Source organism: Heterodontus francisci, chromosome 25, assembly GCF_036365525.1.
Source record: "Heterodontus francisci isolate sHetFra1 chromosome 25, sHetFra1.hap1, whole genome shotgun sequence".
Taxonomy (NCBI): domain Eukaryota; kingdom Metazoa; phylum Chordata; class Chondrichthyes; order Heterodontiformes; family Heterodontidae; genus Heterodontus; species Heterodontus francisci.
Window position 1 is genome coordinate 68,867,219 of NC_090395.1, and position 22,050 is coordinate 68,889,268.

General features: G+C 43.6%; 1 protein-coding gene across 1 annotated transcript in view; it reads left to right on the plus strand.

Moving 5' to 3' along the window:
* Positions 1-925: 925 nt before the first annotated feature.
* The window catches only part of cntn2 (contactin 2), a 155,074-nt gene continuing 133,949 nt past the window's right edge, over positions 926-22,050 (plus strand). Inside the window, exon 1 of the mRNA XM_068057738.1 lies at positions 926-1,024. The gene's annotated coding sequence lies outside the window, so the exon portion shown is untranslated. The remainder of the gene's footprint in view (positions 1,025-22,050) is intronic.

Consider the following 22,050-nt stretch of genomic DNA (forward strand, 5'->3'; position numbering starts at 1 on the left):
TCATAAAGGGGGAACAAAATCTTCCTGTTCCACGCTTGACTGAACAAGACAGAAATGATGATCGGCAGCAGCTTCTGTATGAGATAGCGTTGCCAACTCTGGTTGAACATGACCCTGGAGGTTTCACCCATGACCTCCCGCCTCTGGCAGCTTTGCAACACCCCCACCCCCTCCTCCACCACCCACCCCCAGTGACACAGCCTTTCTTCCCCTATTTCCAACAATTTGATGACCAATAAATAAAGAAAATAAGGAAAACACCTTTTTATTTATGATTTCTTTTTCTACTTGGTTTTGCTTGCTGGAGTGTCCATGGCAATCCTGGAGGGTGTGCAACCCATGTGTGTGTCTGTGACAGAAATGAGGGAGTGTGAGTAGAGAGAGTGTGAGTGAGAGTGAGAGGGAGTGTGAGAGAGAGAGATAGAAGGGGTGTGAGAGAAAAAATGTGCGACAGAAAGACAGGGACTGTGAGAGAGAGGGGAAGTGTGAGAGAGAAGGTGTGAAAGCAAGAGAGACTGCAAAAGAGAGGGAGTGTAAGAGAGAGAGAGAGAGAGAGGGGGAGTTTGTGAGAGAGGGGGAAGTGAAAGGGAAAGAGAGTGTGAAAGTGTGTGAGAGAGAATGAGAGAGGGAATGTGAAAGAGAAGGAGTGAGAGATGGAGTGTGAGATAAAGAGAGAGTGTTTGAGAGATAGAAAGAGTGTAAGATAGAGATAGAGTATGAGAGAGCAGAGCAAAATGCTGTGGAAACTGTCAATATATGAATCATGTATGAAGGGCTCCTCTCAGTGGTCCTTGAGCTAAGCGAATAGAAAGCTCCCAGGAGCTGCTACGTTTACTGGAGGAGGAGGAGCACATCCTAGTGCAGTTACTGCAGTGCTGGCGGAACACATGCAAAGGGTTCTGAATAACATTTAGGAAAAGGGGGAAATCAGAAAAAAAGAGTCAGAAGGGCTGTTACTTTGCTTCAAGGACGAGCAAGGGCCTGCTGGAGTTCTTTGATGCACAAGATCTTTGCAAAAAAAAAGGTAGGGTCTTCTTTTCAATTCGGTGCATGCTCTTAATGAACAGATCTGATTTTCTCTTTAATGCATATCCAAAGCAGCAGCCTTGTATCAGTGTCACTGATCTGCTGCTGGGATGAGCTGCAGTGCACTGTATCAGGAAGCATTGAGACAGCAAGTGCAGAAGTGAAGCATTTGTTGGCAGTGTTTGTTATGTTTAAAGGCCCCTGTGTCTGTCCAGTGTACATTTTAACATTAACAGCTGGGTGAAAAGGCATGACGAGTTTCCACGCTGTCAGCATTTGTACTGCATCCACCACAGCACCTGTTCTATTGTATGGAACAACCAGGCTTTCCTCTCTCTCCCTCTCTTTCTCTCATTCTCTATCTCCTCTCATTCTCCCTCCCTCTAAATATACCTCTCCAGTTCTCTCTCCTTCTCTCTCACTCTCCCCCTCTCTTCTGTCTCTCATTCACTCTCACTCTCTTTCTGCCTCTCTCATTCTCGCTCCTTCACTTTAATTCTCCCCTCTCTTTCTGTATCTGTCTCTCTTTCTCTCTCCCTCGTTCCCACTCTTCCCCTCTCTATACCTCCCTATCTTTCTCTCTCCCTCTTTTTCTGCCTCTCTCTCATTCTCGTTAAGCCTCTCTCATTTATCTGCCTCTCTCTCTATCAAATAGGACAGGCTGTACACCATGCTTGAGGCAGCAATATTGACGTTAAACACTTTGTGATGACATCATCATCCCCAAGTCTCTGCAAAGAGAAATTTTGACTTGACTGACATCAACTGCTGGCTGTTTCATTTTCTTTAAATTCTACAATAATTTGAAGATTTAGTACGGTGATGTATCAAACGAGGAAATCCAACCTGTACTTTAGCTGTTGGTGAATAACATGAAACAGCAGAGAACAGGGATTGAATGGCCACGTGGGGATTGAGGATATTCCTGAGTACTCCCAGGAAAAGCTCCGTGCCTTGTTACTGGCGCCCTCCTCCCCCACCTCTTTCATGAGAATCCCAAAGCATTCCATACCCTTTCATGGGAGCCAGTCCACCCTGGCAGAGAACGAGGCACATTTGCTGTTACATTGGCTGCAAATTGAGCCTACTTACCTGGAAATTACAGCACAGAAACAGGCCATTCGACCCAATGAGGCTATACTGTCATTCATGTTCCACACAGGTTACATCCCATCTTACTTTATCAAGCCTATTTGCTTGGTATTTCAACGTGGAGCTAATACCACTCTTGCATCCCATGGATCTCACTTTATCTTAACCTTCCCAGAATCACAGCATCAAAAAGATGTGAAAGGAAGATTACAGTGACATTTAAGTGAGTTTTGGAGTATATTCTGGGCCTGGAGCATTACCTGCGGATTAGAACCAGATTATGCAATTACCACATGAATGGTGTGGGATGAATCAACAGCTGCCCCTCCGGCCACCCCTCCCCCATCCCCACCCCACCCCACTGCACTGACGGTCATGTCAGTACAGAAATTCACTCCAAGCACAGGAACAATCCCTCGAACAAAAACTATGGATACTTTACACTGATTTCAAGGCTGCAATAAATCCTCAGGTTCTGATAGTTATAAACTGCTCCCTTCCTGTCATGCTTTAGTGATCATCTGACCTCCGCAATCAGATTGCTCCCTTGTTGTCACTTCTATGTATCTTTTGTTAAGCAGGAAGAAAGAAATTGCCTGCATTTATATAGCTCCTTTCACGACTTCAGGACGTCTCAAAGCGCTTTACAGCAAACAAAGTTGTTTTAAAGTTTGGTCACTGTTGTAATGTAGAAAACACAGCAGCTAATTCACACATAGCAAGCTCCAACAAACAGCAATATGGATAATGACCTGGTTATCTGTCTTAGTGATCCTGGAAGTTGAGGGATAACTGTTGGCCAGGAGAGCTCCTCTTGGCCTCACAAAGAAAGTTCAGTCCTCTTTATATTTAAAAACTTGAAGTGCTTAGATAGTGTAAATAAAGAGAAACTGTTCCAGTGTCTTGAGGTTTGATAACGAGAGGTCATAGATTTAAGATGATTGGCAAAGAACCAGAGACGACATAAGGCTAAACCTTGTTTTACAGTGAGTGGTTAGGATTTGGAATGCATTGCCTGATGGTGTGTTGGATACAGATTCAATAGGAGCCTTCAAAAGGGAGTTGGATAAATACCTGAAGGAAAAAAAATTGCAGTTATATGGTGAAGAGCGGGGGAGAAGGACTAATTGGACTGTTCTTCAAAAGAGCCAGTGCAGACTTGATGGGCTGAATGGCCTCCTTGTATATTTTACTAATCTATGATTCTATTATTATTTATCTAGTCACCCCACTATTTAAGAAGGGAGGGAGAGAGAGAACAGGGAATTACAGACCTGTTAGCCTTATATCAGTAGTTGGGAAAATGCTAGAATCTATTCTAAAGGATGTGATAAATGGTCACTTGGATAATAACGATCAGATTGGGCAGAGTCAACATGGATTTATGAATGGGAAATCATGTTTGACGAACGTGTTGGAGTTTTTTGAGGATGTTACTAACAGAATTGATAAAGGGGAGTTGGTGGACATGGTATACTTGGATTTTCAGAAGGTTTCTGATAAAATCCCCCACAGGAGGTTGGTTAGCAAAATTAAAGCACATGGGATAGGAGGTAATATACTGGCATGGATTAATGATTGGTTAACAGGCAGAAAGCAGAGAGTAGGAATAAACGGGTTATTCTCATGTTGGCAGGCTGTGACAAGTGGGTTACTGCAAGGATCAGTACTTGGGCCCCAGCTGTTCACCATATATATCATTGATTTGGGTGTGGGGACCAAATGTAATATTTCCAAGTTCGCAGATGACACAAAACTAGGTGGGAATGTGTGTTGTGAGGAAGATGCAAAGCGGCTTCAAGGGGAGTTGGACAGACTTAGTGAGTGGGCAAAAATGTGACAGATAGAATATAATGTGGAAAAATGTGAGGTTATCTATTTTGGCAGGAGGAACAGACATGCAGATTATTTCTTAACTGGTAAGAGATTAGACAGTGTAGATGTCCGAAGGGACCTGGGTGTCCTCATCAATAAGTCACTGAAAGCTAACATGCAAACATGCAGGTGCAGCATGCAATTAAGAAGGCTAATGGTATGTTAGCCTTTATCGCAAGAGGATTAGGGTACAGGAGTAGTGAAGTCTTGCTTCAGTTGTAAAGAACCTTGGTTAGACCGCACCTGGAGTACTGTGTGCAGTTTTGCTCCCCTTACCTTAGGAAGGACATTATTGCCCTAGAGGGAGGGCAACGAAGGTTCACCAGATTTGTTCCCAGGATGGCAAGACTGTCCTATGAAGAGAGATTGGGGAAACTGGTCCTCTATTCTCTAGAGTTTCGAAGAATAAGAGGTGATCTCATTGAAACCTACAAAATACTTAAAGGGATAGACAGGGTAGATGCAGCTAAGATGTTTCCCCTGGTTGGGGAGTCTAGAACCAGGGGAAACAATTTCAAAATAAGGGGGAAGCCACTTAGGACAGAGATGAGGAGAAATTTCTTTACTCAGAGGGTTGTGAATCTTTGGAATTCTCTACTCCAGAGGGGGCTGTGGAAGCTCAGTCATTGAGTATGCTTAAAGTAGAGATTGACAGATTTCTAAATACCAATGACATAAAGATATATGGGGATAGTGTGGGAAAAAGGCATTGAAGTGGATGATCAGCCACGATCGTATTGAGTGATGGAGCAGGCTCGATGGGCTGAATGGCCTACTGCTGCTCCTATGTTCACTTCCTCCTCCACTCTGACCTTGAGGCCCTTCATCCCCGTACCCGACCTGAGAGCCAGGGTTTGGTTTATCGGTTCCCCCGCCATAACCTCCTGTCATGGGACTTGCCGCTGCAGCCCACTGGCAAGCTGATGCTTCCCACTGGTTTCGGCAGGAAACCAACCAGTGGCGAGGGTGGGGAGCAGGGGCAGCATTAAAATTGTTAAAACCACGCAGGTCTCGCGCTGCCGAGATCTGGGCAGTTTGTTGCCCGCCTCTGCCACCACCCCTCCCCCCCCACCCCCACCTCCACCTGCCTGCCTCTCACCCCCAGTTAGAACTGGGGCAACTGACTTAATTTAAAGTTCAGTGACAGTTGCTATATCGGGAAAAAAGGCAACCACCTTATCCAAAGCAAGATCCTACAAATAGCAGTTACGTGTCCTTTTGGGGTTCTTCCTAGCCTACCGTGCTTTATTCAAATATATGACATAGGAGCGAGCAGCAATTCGAGGCAGATTTGGCTGACAACGTTTTTTTTTGCTTTGGGAGGGAGGGGAGCAGAGGGCTGTTTTCACGAGTGAAGTTTGGTGCCGGTGTCACAATGGATTTTTCCTGCTCATGCACGATTTCCACCTGACAACAGTGAACTACACCTCAAAAGTACTTCATTGGTTGTAAAACGCTTTGGGACATCATGAGGTTGTGTAAGACCCTATGTGAATGCTAGCCTTTTATTTCCATTCACTTACAAAATAGTAAAAGTTATGCTGACGTCTGAGAGCACTGAGCTTGTAGTTCATTACTGAACAAACAGTGAGCTAGATGCCCATGTCCCATGTCGATCCTTGTCTTTCTATCGAGGCAAAATCCATTTATTTACTTATGCTGTGACCCTTTCTACTGAAGTAGATTAGAGTGCTATTTCATCCCATGCAATGAGAAAATAACTTCTGTGGTAAAATCCTGTGCAAAGTTTAAATGACCTGAAAGGTGTTCGGCTTCCCAAGCTCAAATTTCAATCCTACAGTGTAGAGACAAAGCACAGCTCACTGAGGAAATGTGAAAACACACAATAACAATGTTAGTTTGCAACCTATAGATGATAAGTAAAATTGTCTATAAAGGTATTGACTGTACAGGCTTGCCATTCTCCACATACCAGATTGAGACTGGGACATGTATGGAGCAACATGCAGCTGGTACATCTGAGTGAAACGGCCAGCTCTGCATTGTCTGCTGGCCACGTGTGTATTACACTGCAGGACAAAGCCAAAGTGACCTCGTTGAGATGATTTCTCCGCCTGGGTTCCATTTGGGCAACTTTGCTAACAAAGTACATTGTACAGTTTGCATTATTGTGCAGGTTCTGCATTGACTCAAACTGTGGTCTAATTTGATGGCAGATGTGGCTCAGTGGGTGACTGCTCTCACCTCTAAGACAGAAGGTTGTGGGTTTAAGCCCCACTCCATAGATTTGAGCACAAAATCTAGGCTGACGTTTCAGTGCTGTACTTTCAAGTCAGTCATTAAACTGAGGATCTGTTTGCCATCTTTTCTTTATTTGTTCCTAGGATGTGAGCATTGCTGGCAAGGCCAGCGTTTATTGCCCATCCCTAATCGCCCTAGAGAAATTGGTGGTGAGCTGCCTTCTTGAACCGCTGCAGTCCACGTGGTGTAGGTAAACCCACAGTGCTGTTAGGTAAGGAGTTTCAGGATTTTGACCCAGCAACATTGAAGTAATGGCAATATATTTCCAAATCAGGATGGTGTGTGACTTGAAGGGGAACTTGCAGATGCTGGTGTTCCCATGCTGCCTTTGTCCTTCTAGGTGGTAGAGGTTGCTAGTTTGAAAAGTGCTGTTGAAGGAGAGGACTAAAAAGCAGTATTCAAATAAGAGTAGGGGAGTTTTCCATGGTGTCCTGGTCAATGTCTATCCCTCCATCAGCATTGCTAGATAGATTATGTGGGCATTATCACATTGCTTTTTTTGGGACCTTGCTATGCATAAATTGGCTGCTGTTATTCCTAAAAGTGCTTTGGGATGTCCTGTGGTCTTGAAAGACGCTATATAAATGCAAGTTCTTTCTTTGCACGGTCATGTCTTTTTCTTTGGTAGACCAAGGTTGGGGGAAAAGTGAATGGAACTGAGAGGTCACTGACTGGGTATCTCTTGGTGAGTGGTCAATGAATTAATATCCTTCTATAGAGTGAGGAACTGTATAAAATCTGGAAACTGCTGTGTAAAGGGATGCATTTATCCTAGGACAAATGTTAAAAAAGTCTCAATTTCTCTGCCCCCCTCACTCACTCTAACCTGCCCCCCTCTGAACTTGCTGCATTCCGTTCTCTCAGGTCTAACCCCGACATTGTCATCAAACCTGCAGATAAGGGTGGTGCTGTTGTTGTCTGGTGTATCAGCCTCTACCTTGCAGAGGCTCAGCGCCAACTCTCAGACACTTCTTAATACTTCCCCCCAAGTACCGAACATCAAGCTACTGTCCACAGGATTGTCTCCTCTGGAGATCTTCCCTCTACAGCTTCCAACGTCATAGTCCCGCAACCCCGGACAGCCCACTTCTACCTCCTTCCCAAAATCCACAAACAGGAGTGTCCCGGCAGACCCATTGTGTCAGCCTGCTCCTGCCCCACTGATCTTATTTCTTCCTATTTTGACTATCTTTTCTCCTCTTGTCCAGTCTCTTCCCACCTATATCTGTGACTCTTCTGACGCCCTACGTCATTTTGACAATTTCCAGTTTCCTGGCCCTAACCGCCTCCTCTTCACTATGGACGTCCAATCTCATTACATCTCCATCCCCCAACAGGACAGTTTGAGGACTCTCAGCTTCTTCCTTGAACAGAGGCCCAACCACTCCCCATCCACCACCACCCTCCTCCGCCTGGCTAAACTTGTTCTCACATTGAACAACTTCTCCTTCAACTCCACTCACTTCCTCCAAGTAAAAGGTGTTGCAATGGGTACCCGCATGGGTCCCAGTTATGCCTGTCTTTTTGTGGGATATGTCGAACATTCCTTGTTCCAGTCCTACTCAGGCGCCCGCCACCCCCCCGCCCCCCACCCCCCTCCTCCCACCAACTCTTTCTCCGGTACATTGATGACTGTATCAGTGCCGTTTCCTGCTCTCATCCGGAATTAGAAAACTTTATTAACTTTGCTTCTAATTTCCACCCTTCTCTCACCTTCACATGGTCCATCTCCGACACTTCCCTTCCCTTCCTTGACTTCTCTGTCTCCATCTCTGGGGATAAGCTGTCTACGAATATTCATTATAAGCCCACCGACTCCCACAGCTACCTCAACTACACTTCTTCACACCCTTCCTCCTGTAAGGACTCCATTCCATTCTCCCAGTTTCTCCGTCTCCGACGCATCTGCTCTGATGATGCAACCTTCCATGACGGTGCTTCCGATATGTCTTCCTTTTTCCTCAACCGAGGATTCCCCCCCACAGTTGTTGACAGGGCCCTCAACCGTGTCCAGCCCATTTCCCGCACCTTTACCCTCACCCCTTCCCCTCCCTTCCAGAACCACAACAGGGTTCCCCTTGTCCTCACTTTCCACCCCACCAGCCTCCAGATCCAAAGGATCAGCCTCCGCCACTTCTGCCATATCCAGCGTGATGCCACTACCAGTCGCATCTTCTCCTCCCTTCCCCTGTCAGCAATCCGAAGGGATCGTTCCCTCTGTGACACCCTCTTCCACTCCTCCATTACCCCCACCACCTCGTCCTCTTCCCATTGTACCTTCCCCTGCAATCGCAGGAGGTGTAATACCTGCCCATTTACCTCCTCTCTCCTCACTATTCAAGGCCCCAAACACTCCTTTCAGGTGAAGCAGCGATTTACTTGTGCTTCTTTCAATGTAGTATACTGTATTTGCTGCTCACAATGTGGTCATCTCTACATTGGGGAGACCAAACGCAGATTGGGTGACCGCTTTGCGGAACACCTCCATTCAGTCCGTAAGCAGGACCCCGAACTTCCGGTTGCTTGTCATTTCAACACACCCCCCTGCTCTCATGCTCACATCTCTGTCCTGGGATTGCTGCAGTGTTCCAGTGAACATCAACGCAAGCTCAAGGAACAGCATCTCATTTACCGATTAGGCACACTACAGTAATTTCAATAATTTCAGAGCATGACGGGTCCCCCTTTTTATGCTTAGTTATATTTTCTTTTTTCTTTTTCCTTTTTTATTTGGTTATTTAATTTTAGGTTTTTCAGTTTGTTTAGTTTGTTTCCACTGTGCTTAACCACTGTTTTGTTTTTTTTAATGTCTTTTTTTATGCTTGTGCTTGGAGTGCTCGGTGCTTTACAATCATTCACACCCTCTCTGTACTAACGCTTTGTCTTTCAGCACACCATTAACGTACTGTTCACCTTTGATCCATGACCTTCTGGTCAGTTATTCTCTGTGACCCTGTCCTATCAACACCTTCTCTTTTGTTATCTCCTGCCCCACCCCCACTTTACTTGCTTAACATTTCTAATATTTGTCAGTTCTGTAGAAGGGTCTCTGACCTGAAACGTTAACTCTGCTTTTCTCTGTTAAGATGCTGCCAGACCTGCTGAGTAGTTCCAGCATTTCTTGTTTTTATTTCAGATTTCCAGCATCTACAGTATTTTGCTTTTATTTAGTTAAAAAGTCTCAGTATTTAACAGATGATGCAGGCATAGAGGATTACAGCATCAGCCAATCTCACGATCCCTGAAGAATCAGGTTAGATTGGATGGTCAGGAGAGAGAGAATGTAGAGGATTGAAACATCTGTCAATTTCAGGTATCAGATCAGACAATGTATGGGGTGTGGAGGATTGTAATGTTCTCCATTTCATGCTTTCTGAAGGATAAGATTAGATTGGGTGGTTTAGGAAGTATAGAGAATCATCAATTTCAGCCTCACTGAAAATTAAACCAGATGGCTGGTGGGTTCAGTGACTAAATTCGACATATAATTGGAGCAGATTCTCTCATTTCTCTTTCTGTGCTTTCCCTCTATTATTGGAGGGGAAAGTTAAGGGTGATGAAGACATACATTGTTTCATCATCGGTTACTGGGTCAAATTTCCAACACAAAGTTTAATGTTATTTAACAAAAAGCTCAGGCCAAAAAATAGTCATTCAGGACATCGCTCTAGGATTCTCTCTCTCCCATCAAAATCCATCTCTCCGAGAGTCTAACTTGCATCAAAGTCCATTCCTCTTAAACCCTAACTCTCCCGTTAAAGCCCCATCGCTCCAATGACCTAACTCATTTGAAGCTAATTTCTCTTGTATTCGACCTTGAAATGGAACCAGACTAAATCCAGCTCCTGATGTTCAGAGCTACACAATGCCAACGAGACATGTTTGTATGATCTGATTCAATTTTACGTGAGTAATGTGTAAGTTGCTGATGTGTAATATTCAGGGAGGTGGAGGTATCTGTGGGATGCAGATTTTTGCACTAAGAGGATTTCCCTTGTACTTTAGTGAAAGGAATTTCCTGGAGGAAATGAAGGATTATAACAAATTTATCTTTGTAAAATCCACACAAGCATAGTTGCACAGGGAAAACACTCTGACATACAGACAGATATGCAGATATATAATATATACATATATGCAGAGAAACCTGGACACAGAAATAGACAACTAAAGGACACAAACAGTACACACAGACTGACCAGTGTAAGAGTTCAGAGGTTTGTAAATTTCCAGTACTCTCAATGTCCAAATCAGACACAAAAGTCTCATAGGAGCTCAAGAAAGACCCATGGCTCAGTAGATGGAGGCGTAGTGGTGATGTCACTAAACAAGTAGCCCAGAGGCCCAAGATAATCTCCTGGGGATACGGTTTCAATACCCATCACAGCAGCCGGTGGAATTTAAATTCAACTAATTAATAAATGCAGGTGCCATGAAACTATCATTGATTGTTGGAAAACCCCACCTGGTTCACTAATTCCCTTAGGGAAGGAAATCTACTGTCCTTACCTGGTCTGGCCTACATGTGACAGCAATGTGGTTGACTCTTAACTGCCTTCTGAAATGGCCTAGCACTCAGTTGTCAAGGGCAATTCAGGATGGGCAACAAATGCTGGCCTTGCCAGTGACGCCCACATCCCATGAAAGAATTAAAAAAAACACACCTCTGAGTCAGACTGATGTGGGTTCAAGTCCCACTCAAGAGACTTGAGCACAAACAATCCAGTCCTGTACTGAGGGAATGCTGCATGGTCAGACGTGCTGTCTTTCAAAATGAAATAGTAAACCTTCTGTCCTCTCAGTTGGATATGATAGCTTCCATGGCACACTTCAAAGAAGAGCAGGGAGTTTTCCTGGTGTCCTGGCCAATATTTGTACCTCAATCAACCTCATCGCAAAAACTGATTATCTGTCTGTTAATCACTGCTGTTTGCTGCATTTATTGGCTGCTACATTACAACAGTAACTGCACTTTAAAAGTAATTAATTGGCTGTAAAATGCTTTGGGAAGGTCATGAAAGTTTGTTACTTTTTAATTTTTAGGCGGCAAAATAATAATTAACAAGCATGACAGTAACTGAACAGCATCAATCTCCCAGAGTCAGTTCCAAGCTTTTTTTAAAATAACTTTTTCCTTCATTCACTTCTGCATTGTTACAGTAAGCCATTCAGATCTTCTCTGTCGTTTTCTAGTTAACATTGTCATAGTTTTCATGTGATAAATATAAAAATCTGCAGGGTTTGCTAAAAGATTACAAGCTGTGTTAAGTTGCTAGCTCTATCTGTTGTCGTAATTTACACATGGATTTCGAGTAAGCTGAGGCCAAGAATAAATTAGACTCCCTGATGATTTCTGCTACAATCACAATGTCTCTGATATCAAGATGTGTGAAGGAGGTGGAATCGCTGTCGGAGAGTGTTATTGTGTTGTCTTGCCTAATGCACGCAGGACAAGGAGGATGAGTATGGTGCGCAATAGAGCATAGAGAGGCTGGTGTGTCTGAAATAATGCAAAGAAGACAAGGAATGAAAGATACATAACAGAGCATATGGAATAGTGTATGTAACAGTTGTGTCTGTAAATAGACAGTGATCTCAAGGAACAGGTAAGCTGTAGTACAAAGGGAATAGGTCACAAACAATGTAGAGAATACACAAAACAAGGGTATGCAATAGCATATAGAGAACAGGTGAGGAGGCAGATGAGAATGAATGTACCTATGTTGTTTTAGGATTGCATTGCGCAGTGCAGTGCCCAGTAGTAAGCATGTCACTGTATTGTACCAATGGTAGTTGTGCCCAAGGCAGTACCTTATTCTGGTAACTAAACTAGGAATGTGTCATAAGACAATAACAATGGAGGAGGCGATAGTGCTGAGAGTGATTGTATTGTCTTAACTAACACACGCAGGGCAAGAAAGAGGAGTAAGAAATTTAATAGAGAGCGATAAATGAACATTGAAATATGTCAGACAGGAAAAGACTCACTGGTCCACTTAACCTGGCCCATGTAGCTGTGATGCCCTGTGCATCACAATATAGAGACCCTCCACCTAACCGAATCGCCTGGCAGAGGTAACAATCCATTTAAAAACGCAGGCCAATTAGAGTCGTAGAGACATTTATGACATAGAAGGAGGCCATTCGGCCCATCGCGTCCTTGCCAGCTCTCTGCAGAGCATCCAGTTAGCCCCATTCCACTGCTCGATCCCTGCAAGTTTATTTCCTTCATGTATCCATCCAATTTCCTTTTGAAGTCTTTGATTGTCTCAGCTTCCATCACCACCCTTGTGGGCAGCAAGTTCCAGGTCATTACCATTCGCTGCATAAAAACATTCTTCCTTACATCCCCACTGCATCTCTTCCCCAAAACCTTCAATCTGTGTCCCTTAGTCCTTGAAACATCAGTTAATGGGAACAGTTTTCCTCTTCTAACTTATCCAAGCCTGTCATAATCTTCTACATCTCTATCAAATCTCCACTCAATCTCCTTTGCTCCAGGGAGAACAACCCTACCTTTTCCAACCTAACCTTGTAACTAAAATCTCCCATCCCTGGAACCATTCTGGTAAATCTCCTCTGCACCCTCTGAAGGACCCTCACATCATTCCTAAAGTGTGGTGACTAGAACTGGATGCAATACATGAGCTGGGGCCTAACCAACGCTTTATAAAGGTTCAGCATAACTTCCCTGCTTTTGTACTCAATTTCTCCATTTATGAAGCCCAAGATACCATATGCTTTACTAACTACTCTCTCAATATGTCCTGCCACCTTCAAAGATCTATACACATGAACCCCAGGTCTCTCTGTCCCTGTACACTCTTTAGAACCGTGCAATTAAATCTATGTAGAAATGATGGAAAAATTTTTTGGAAAATTCCTCTTTGGCCCCTTTAGTTGGTTGAAGTAGTGCAGGAGGTTACATAGACACTGATTTGTATTACAGGGCATCTACTACAACAACAACTTGCATTGCTATAGCGCCTTTAATGTAGTAAAACTGCCCATGGCACTTCACAGGAGCTTTATCAAACAAAATTTAACTGAGCTATAAATAGAAGATTAGGCCATAGAAAACATAGAAACATAGAGCCACTGAGATTAGGGAATGGAGATTTTGATTATGTTCTTCTTTGGTTTTGCCCATTACGGCAGTATCAGCGGCAATGCATATGAAGCCAGGCATGTTTTCTATAATTCTGTCCATATGCCGCTGAAACAGATCCTGACTGACAAATCAGCCAAAGGGTCGTCTCTGGAAGCAATATCTTTCAAACGGTGTCCTGAAAGATTAAATATATCAAGAGGTGAAGTAGGGTTTTAAGGTAGGACTGAATTTGAGAGTCAGGAGATAACAGCAGTCTCTCATTGAGAGGGTACCAGCAACATTAAGATAGAAGCTGGATGTGCAGCTAACAACCCTCTGATCCAATTAAAATCTAATATTTTTAAAGTTTTGTAGAGACCTCAAACAAAAAAGCACCTCTAATAGTAGGTGCTTTTGGACATGGTGCCACTCATTCATCAGAGGATCCAACAGTCAGTTGCAGTGATCAGAATATTTTCCATTTGCAGATCCAGATGCAAGGTTGTTATAACCTACAGCACTCTCTTAGATTGAAAGAACTGAACGTGTGCCTTAAATTGCAATGAGATCTACCCAGTAGCCTTATCCATGCCAAATAAAGAAACCTGTGATATAAAACCAGGACAAACTCAAACTTATGCATATTGCTGTTTGCAACTTGACATGGAAGAACTCAGTGGAAAAAGAGGTGGGGGTGGTGAGGAAGGGCCACAGATTGATACTGTTAAAATTTAGTTCACCTATTGATGGAAAGTATCTAAATATCCTTGGGCTGTAAAAGCTGCCTCTCTGAAATGAGAGGCTGTGATTTTTCCGTCTTATAGAAGAATGTTAGTTGCAGAGTGGCAGAGAAAGAGCTGATTCAGAGACTGTTGTGTCGAATGTAATGCACGTTGAGAGTAAGGACCGTGACGAAGGAGTAGGTGAAAGTGGCAGTATCATGTGGTGAGCTGATGTGCAAGATGATCTGCTCAGTTAGTAAGCGAGGGAGGGTGTGATGCCACAATCGTGATCTGACAGTGATGTGGCAACATTATTTTCAAGTTCTCAATTTTTAAATCAAAACCTAATAAAAACCCTGAAGAGAAAAAATGGTGTTGCAGACATAACAGTTGGAGCCAAACCCCGTAGCCAATATTAACGTGTTAGCGACACTACACTTCCCTAGTTTAGCTGATGACATTTCTCCACCCCTTCAAAGTAGAGATATTGAAATTTCGACTGAAAATCTGATTGACAGCTGTAAAAATAAGGCTCTGAATAAACTAGGATGTATTTAATAATTCACCGATAAAGTGGGAATTTATTACCCATCCTTAGTTGCCCTTGAAAAGGTGGTGGTGGACGTTCTTCTTGAACAGCTGCCGTGTGAAGGAGCTCCCACAGGACTGTTAAGGAGGGAGTTCCGGGTTTTTGACCCAGTGATGATGAAGCAGCAGCTGATATATTTTCGAGTCAGGACAGTGTGTGACTTGGAGGGGAACTTGGAGGTGGTGATGTTCCCATGCACCTGCTGCCCTTGTCCTTCTGGATGGGGAAGGTCGTGGGTTTGGGAGGTGCTGCTGAAAGACAAACCAAAACAAAAGGCGAGTGAATGATTTTTCTCCTCATTCACCTGAAGGCAATTATAGCACCCTAATCGTTGCCTTGGCTGAGATTAGAAAACTTATCAAAGAGCAGGGATCAAAGCTAAACCATCCTGTCCTGTATACTTTAGGACAATACCAAGTACTGTATTCAGCGCTTTGAAAGCAACAATTATCAGAGAAGGTCAAACTTCAAAGATATGACAGGCAATTGGAGGAAGAGATTGAAATCTATTTCAATGTGGTTGGGCTAGTTGGCAAAATCCACACTTTGGGCTTTTTGAATGAAAACAGATAGATCTAGTAGTCCATGTTAAGGATTTCCTACACAGATAGTGATAGATAATGGCAAACTTGCTCATATGATTTTTGGATTTGCTCCTTCCCAATAGTTTAAAACTGTCTGGAATGAATCACTACTGGCTTACAATTGACGGTCAAGATTTGAAGTTATTCTTTAAAATGAATTCAGAAATATTACATACTAATGGCTATTGGATACATTCTTCCCAGAGCTAATAATTAGTTTAATTGTGATTGTGCAATGATGTACTGACCGTATGGAATGGTACTCAATATGGATCTACAGCACATCATACAATAGCCCCTTGTTGATATAAGGGAACAGGCTCACATTATTTCCCTCTGTTACTTTAGCAGAGGCATTACTCATTTAACATAAAAAGGATAATGCCTGCATTGAAATAGACAATGGAGGAATATCAAACAGGCATTTCAAGTGTTAATATTGGCAGTAGTAATTTCTATGTTGCAGATTTGAAAGGATATGGCTGACAATTGGTTTAGCCATCCACCATCAAATCCACCATCAAATCTGGCAGGTCCAGATAAAGCATTATTGGGACCTACTCTCCTCTGCTAAAACTGCTTACCATTCTAGAATCATCTTGGAATGCAAAGATAACCCCTGGCTTCTTTTCTCTTTCTTAAACCCCTTTCCCTGCATCTTCTACCCTCACCTCCAACAAAAATGGGAGAAACTCATGGACTTCTTTGTCACTAAGATTGAGATGATCCATTAAACTGCCTCTGCCGCTTCCCTTCCTTACCCTAGCCCACCAGGCAAACTTCCTCTAAGGTTCCCCTGCCCTAGCCCTGAACTCACATCTGTTTCTAGTTTCTCTCTTATCTCCCCTCATGCCCTGTCTGAGCTTATCATGTCCAGCAGACCCACCTTCTGCTTCCTCAACCATATCCCCACTAAATTGCTGATCACTCAACTTCCCTTCCTGGCCCCCATGTTAGCCGATATTGTTAACAATTTTCTCTCCACCCCTCTTCTTCAAATTTGCAATAATCACCCTCTTCTCAAAAAAACAAACCTTTGACACCTCCAACCTTGCAAACTACTGTCCCATCTCCAACCTCCCTTTCCTCTCCAAATTCCTTGAACATATTGTCGCCTCCCAAATTCATGCCCATCTTTCATGGAACTCTATGTCTGAAATCCTCCAATCAGCTTTCTGCCCCTGCCTCAGTACCAAAACAGCTCTTATCAAAGTCACAAATGCTATGTGACTGTGACAAAGGTAAACCTTTCCTCCTCATCCTTCATGACCTGTCTGCGCCCTTTGACACGGTTGTCCACACCATCCTCCTCAAATGTCTCTCCACCGTTGTCCAGCTGGATGGAACCGTACTCACCTGTTTCCATTCTTATCTATCCAGTCATAGCCAGAGTATCACCTCCAATCACTTCCCTTCCTGCTCCCACACCAGTACTTCTGGTGTCCCTCAAGGATCAATCCTTGGCCCCCTCCTATTTCCCATTTACGTATGGCCCCTCAGAGACACCATCTGAAAACAGATTACCACATGTATGCTGATGACACCCAGCTCTATCTCACTCCCACCCCTCTCAAACCCTCCACAGTCTCTAAATTTTCACACTGCTTGCCTGACATCCAATACTGGATGAGCAGAAAACTGGGCCTTAGACTCTGAAATTCCGTCCCTAAACCTCTCTACCTCTCTTTCTTCTTTTAATGCTACTTCAAATTTACCTCTTTGACGAAGCTTTGGGTCACCTGCCCAAATGTCTCCTTATGTGAGTCGGTATCAAATTTTGCTTGATAGCATACCTGTGAAGGACCTTGGGCTGTATTTGTTTAGACGGGAGTTGCTGAATAAATGGGCTGTGCAGAAGGCTTTGCAAATTGTTTGTTTCGTTGCTAGTTCTAACTGATCTAGGTCCAAACAGAACCCGACTGATTTTCGAAATACAGAGCGCTCTGCCCATTCTCAACAGCAACAACCACTCATACTGAATAAGTTCATTTTAGTCTCATGCTTTGTGCGATATAAATTATTCTCTGCTTACAGCTGCATCCTCTTTGGAGTATCTCCCTCCTGACACAAATGTCCCTTATTTTCTACTAAAGTGCATCATGAATACAGCAACAATTTGCGGAACATTGATTGTGCAATAGTCTCCCGATAGAGATAATCATCTTATAAGAGAAAGCATCCTGATGAGAATGGGGTCATGAGAATGTATCAATCACCAGACCAGACAGATGGGCTACGAGTCTCCTGTCTCTGATCACTATTAAGGGAATATGACTGAAATTAAGTGTTATTATCTACTTTTAATTTAGTACCTGCTCTTATAAATCCAGTCACATAAGCAAATATTATAAAATGACTACAATTCAGGATCATGGGACAAACCTCCCCCAAAACGATGTTCCAAATTTCATCAGTTACATGTTGGCGAATCATAGAATCGTAGAATGGTTAAAGCACAAAAGGAGGCCATTCAGCCCATTGTGTCCATGCCAGCTCTCTGCAAACGCAACTCAGCTAGTCCCCCACTCCCCTGCACTTTCCCCGTAGCCCTGCAAATCTTTTCTCTTCAGGTGTTCATATAATTCCCTTTGAAAGCCATGATTGAATCTGCCTCCACCACCCTCTCAGGCGGTGCATTCCAGATCCTAACTGCTTGCTTTGTAAAACAGTTTGTCCCCATGTCGCCGATGGTCCATTTGTCATTCACCTTAAATCAGTATCCACTGGTTCTCAACCCTTCTGCCAACGGGAGCAGTTTCTACACTGTCCAGACCCCGCATGATTTTGAACACTTCTATCAAATCTCCTCTCAACTTTCTCTTCTCTAAGGAGAACAACACCAGCTTCTCCAATCTATCCACATAACTGAAGTCCCTTATCCCCAGAACTTTTTTTGTAAACCTTTTCTGCACCCCCTCTAATGCCTTCACATCCTTCCTAATGTATGATGCCCAGAATTGGACACAATACTCCAGCTGAGGCCAAACCAGCGTTTTATAAAGGTTCATCGTAACTTTCTTGCTTTTGTGCTCCGTGCCTGTATTTATAAAGCTCAGGATCCCCTCTGCTTTATTAACTGCTTTCTCAAGCTGCCCTGCTACCTTAAACGATTTGTGCACCTGTAGACTAATAGTTCAACCTTAAACAATGTATGTATGATTTGGTTGAATCATTTGGTTAAACCTCTCCACCTGTCTACCTTTCTCTTGTCCTTTAAGATGCTCCTTAAAAGCTACCTCTTTGACCAAGCTTTTGGTCATTAGCTCCAATATCTCCTTATGTGACTCAGTATCAAATGTTGTTTGATAACTTTCCCATGAAGTGCCTTGGGATGGATTATTATGTTAAAGGCATTCCATAAATACAAGTTTTTGTTGGCTGAGTGATCTTTTTTTTATAATTCTTTCATGGAATGTTGGTATCACTGGCAAGGCCAGCATTTGTTGCCCATCCCTAAATTGCCCGTGACAGCTGAGTGGCTTGCTAGGCCATTTCAGAGGGCAGTTAAGAGTCAACCACATTACTGTGGGTCTGGAGTCACATGTAGGCCAGACCAGGTAAGGATGGCAGATTTCCTTCACTAAAGGACATTAATGAACCTGATGGGTTTTGACAACAATCAATGATAGTTTCATGGCACCTTTACTGAGTCTAGCTTTCTATTCCAGATTTTTTTATTAATTAATATCAGTTAAATTTCAATTCCACCAGCTGCCATGGTGGGATTTGAACCTGTACCCCCAGGGCATTAGCTTGGGCCTCTAGATTACTAATTCAATGACATTACCACTGCACCACCATCACCATTTCAATTTAAACCTGAATGGATAGATTTTCAAAATCTAAGAATACCCATCAACTTTATTTAGGAATATTTTTTAAAAATGAGTGTTTTTGTTAAATGCAGGAGTCAATAGGGGCGGCACAGTGGTGTAGTGGTTAGCACTGCAGCCTCACAGCTCCAGCGACCCGGGTTCAGTTCTGGGTACTGCCTTTGCGGAGTTTGCAAGTCCTCCCTGTGTCTGCGTGGGTTTCCGCCGGGTGCTCTGGTTTCCTCCCACAGCCAAAGACTTGCAGGTTGATAGGTAAATTGGCCATTGTAAATTGCCCCTAGTGTAGGTAGGTGGTAGGAGAATGGTGGAGATGTGGTAGAGAATGTAAGATTAGTATAAATGGGTGGTTGTTGGTCAGCACAGACTCGGTGGGCCGAAGGGCCTGTTTCAGTGCTGTATCTCTAAATAAAATAAAATAAAAATTTGAAGCCTCGTTGTTGGAAGAAACCGGTCAGTTGGAAACTCCTGGAATAGAGAAAAAGTCTGCCTGTATTTTCCAAGAAGCATTATTAATTATTATCATTCCTACAGGGATATGAAATTCAAAAGGAGAGAACAAAGTATGAGCTTGAAAGTTTAATGTAAAGGATTAGCTTAGACTTTGAGTTATCTTTTCATCATCTCATCTGTTTGATTTTTGATGGTAAATGTATAACTGTTACTTGTCAATTCTGGGCACCACACTTAAGGAAGGTTGTGAAGAATTTGGAGAAGATGCAGTAATACAGAAAAGATTTACGAGAATGGTTCCAGGGATGAGGGACTTCAGTTACCAGGGTAGATTGGCGAAGTTGGGCCTGTTCTCTTTAGACAAGAGAAGGTTGAGAAGAAATTTGATGGAGGTGTTCAAAATCATGAAGAGTCTGCATAGCATTGGTAGGGAGAGACTGTTCCCATTGGTGGAAGGGTCGAGAACCAGAGGACACCATTTTGAGCTGATTGGCAAAAGAACCAGAGGCAACATGAGGAAAATTCTTTTTATGCAGTGGGTGGTTAGGATCTGGAATGCACTGCCTGAGAGCGTGCTGGAGGGAGATTCAATCATAGATTTCAGAAGGGAATTGGATAACTGTCTGAAGAGAAAAAACTTGCAGGGCTATGGGGAAAAGACAGGGGAGTGGGACTAGCAGAGAGCCAGCATGTACACGAGTGGCCGAACGACCTTCTGTGCTGTAATCATTCTATGATTCAATGATTCTATTCTATGTCTGTCACTTATTTGCTTGTTCATCTGTTGTTCAAGTAATTAGCTTAATGGTTTTAAACTTGAAATGAGATCTGAAGGTCCGATGCTCTACTTGCTCATGGAAGATGAGACAAACTCTAAGAAGTTAAAGGATCCATTCAATAGCTAGAATCAGTGAATAAAAAGGTTTTCTCTTTGTTCTTCAGCATGTGTTACTTGTACTTAAAGGCGAAGATAAAATCCAAGCATCATTGAATAATGCAGCACAGAAGGAGGCCATTTGGCCCATCGTGTCTGCACTGACTCTTTCAAAAAGCAATCCAGTTAGTTCCACTCTCCTGCTCTTTCCCAATATCCCTGCAAATTTTTCTCCTTCATGCATTTATTCAATTTCCTTTTGAAAACTACTGTTGAATCTGTCTACACCACACTATCAGGCAGTGCATTCTGAATTCAAACCGCTCGTTGTGCACAGAAATTCTTCCTCCAGTTCTTTTGCCACTCACATTTAATCAGTGCCCCCTTCATCCACTGGAAACAGTTTCTCTTTATTTACTCGATCTAAACCTTCCATGATTTTAAACACCTCTATCAAATCTCCTCTTAGCCATCTCTGCTCTCATCCCAGCTTCTCTGTTCTATTCACGTAACTGTAATTGCTCATTCCTGGAACCATCCTAGTAAATCTCTTCTGTACCCTCTCCAAAGCCTTCACATCCTTTCTAAAGTGTAGCACCCATAATTGGACAGTATACTCCAGCTGGGACTGAACCAGTATTTTGGAGATGGACACTTTTGAAAAAAATGTGAGAGTTGTAAGACTGAAGTAAGATGTGAGAGTTGGGATTTACCAATAAGACTGAAGTAACAAATGACAGGCAAATGAGAAGGGGAGAAAAGACCCAAAAATATAGGAGGTACCGAATAGAAATTCAACTGATTTGGACTGTCTCAACAGAAATCCTCATAGAATCATGAATTCAGAGAGCTGATTTTAACTTTTCATTGAAATCAATGGAAGGAACATTAAGCAGGATGTACAACACACAGTGGGCGGAAACTTCCCAGTCCTGGAGAGGTGAGTTTGAAGGCAATGGGCCCCGATCTGTTACCTCCTCCGGGAGATCTTGCCAGAGGCGGGTGAATCACAGCAGCGGCTACTCACCCAGTAGCGTCAGATAGCCACTTAGGCCAATTAAGTGCCTAATTGGGGGGGGGGAGAGGATTCCCTTGGGATCTTTCAGACATCGCAGCGGATTCCCGCTGAGTTCTGAGCCCAGCAGCTCCATGGAGGCAGCATCCCAACAGCAGACCAGGAGGGGTGCCATCGGAGCTGGAGGCTCTATGCCCCAATGACAGGGCCACAGTGATGTAAGTCCGCACCTGCGGCTAATACGAATCCTCCGGAGGGGTTTTCCCCTCCACTCTGATAGCCCTACTGCCTTCAGGCCTCTTTATTTTGGTCATTTTATTCACTCTTCTGAGGCCGTCTCCATTTTGAGGCACCCCTCGTGATCCACTTCCTGCGGCAGCAGTCCCCAACTCTCCCACTGGGGCAGCCAGCCGTCCAAAGCTGTGGGCCCTCTGATTGGGCCTGCAGCCTCAGGAACCTGCCCACCGTCCTTAATTGGACGGTGGACACGGAGACAGCCGATTCGGTGACTGCCTCCTGGAAAATCACCCCAGGGGGCAACGCTGCAGACCCGTGTGGGGTCAGGACCCGGAAATAGCCCCAACTCCTGAAAATCATTTATCAGCAGAAGATTCCACCCAGTCAATCTGCTACGCTCT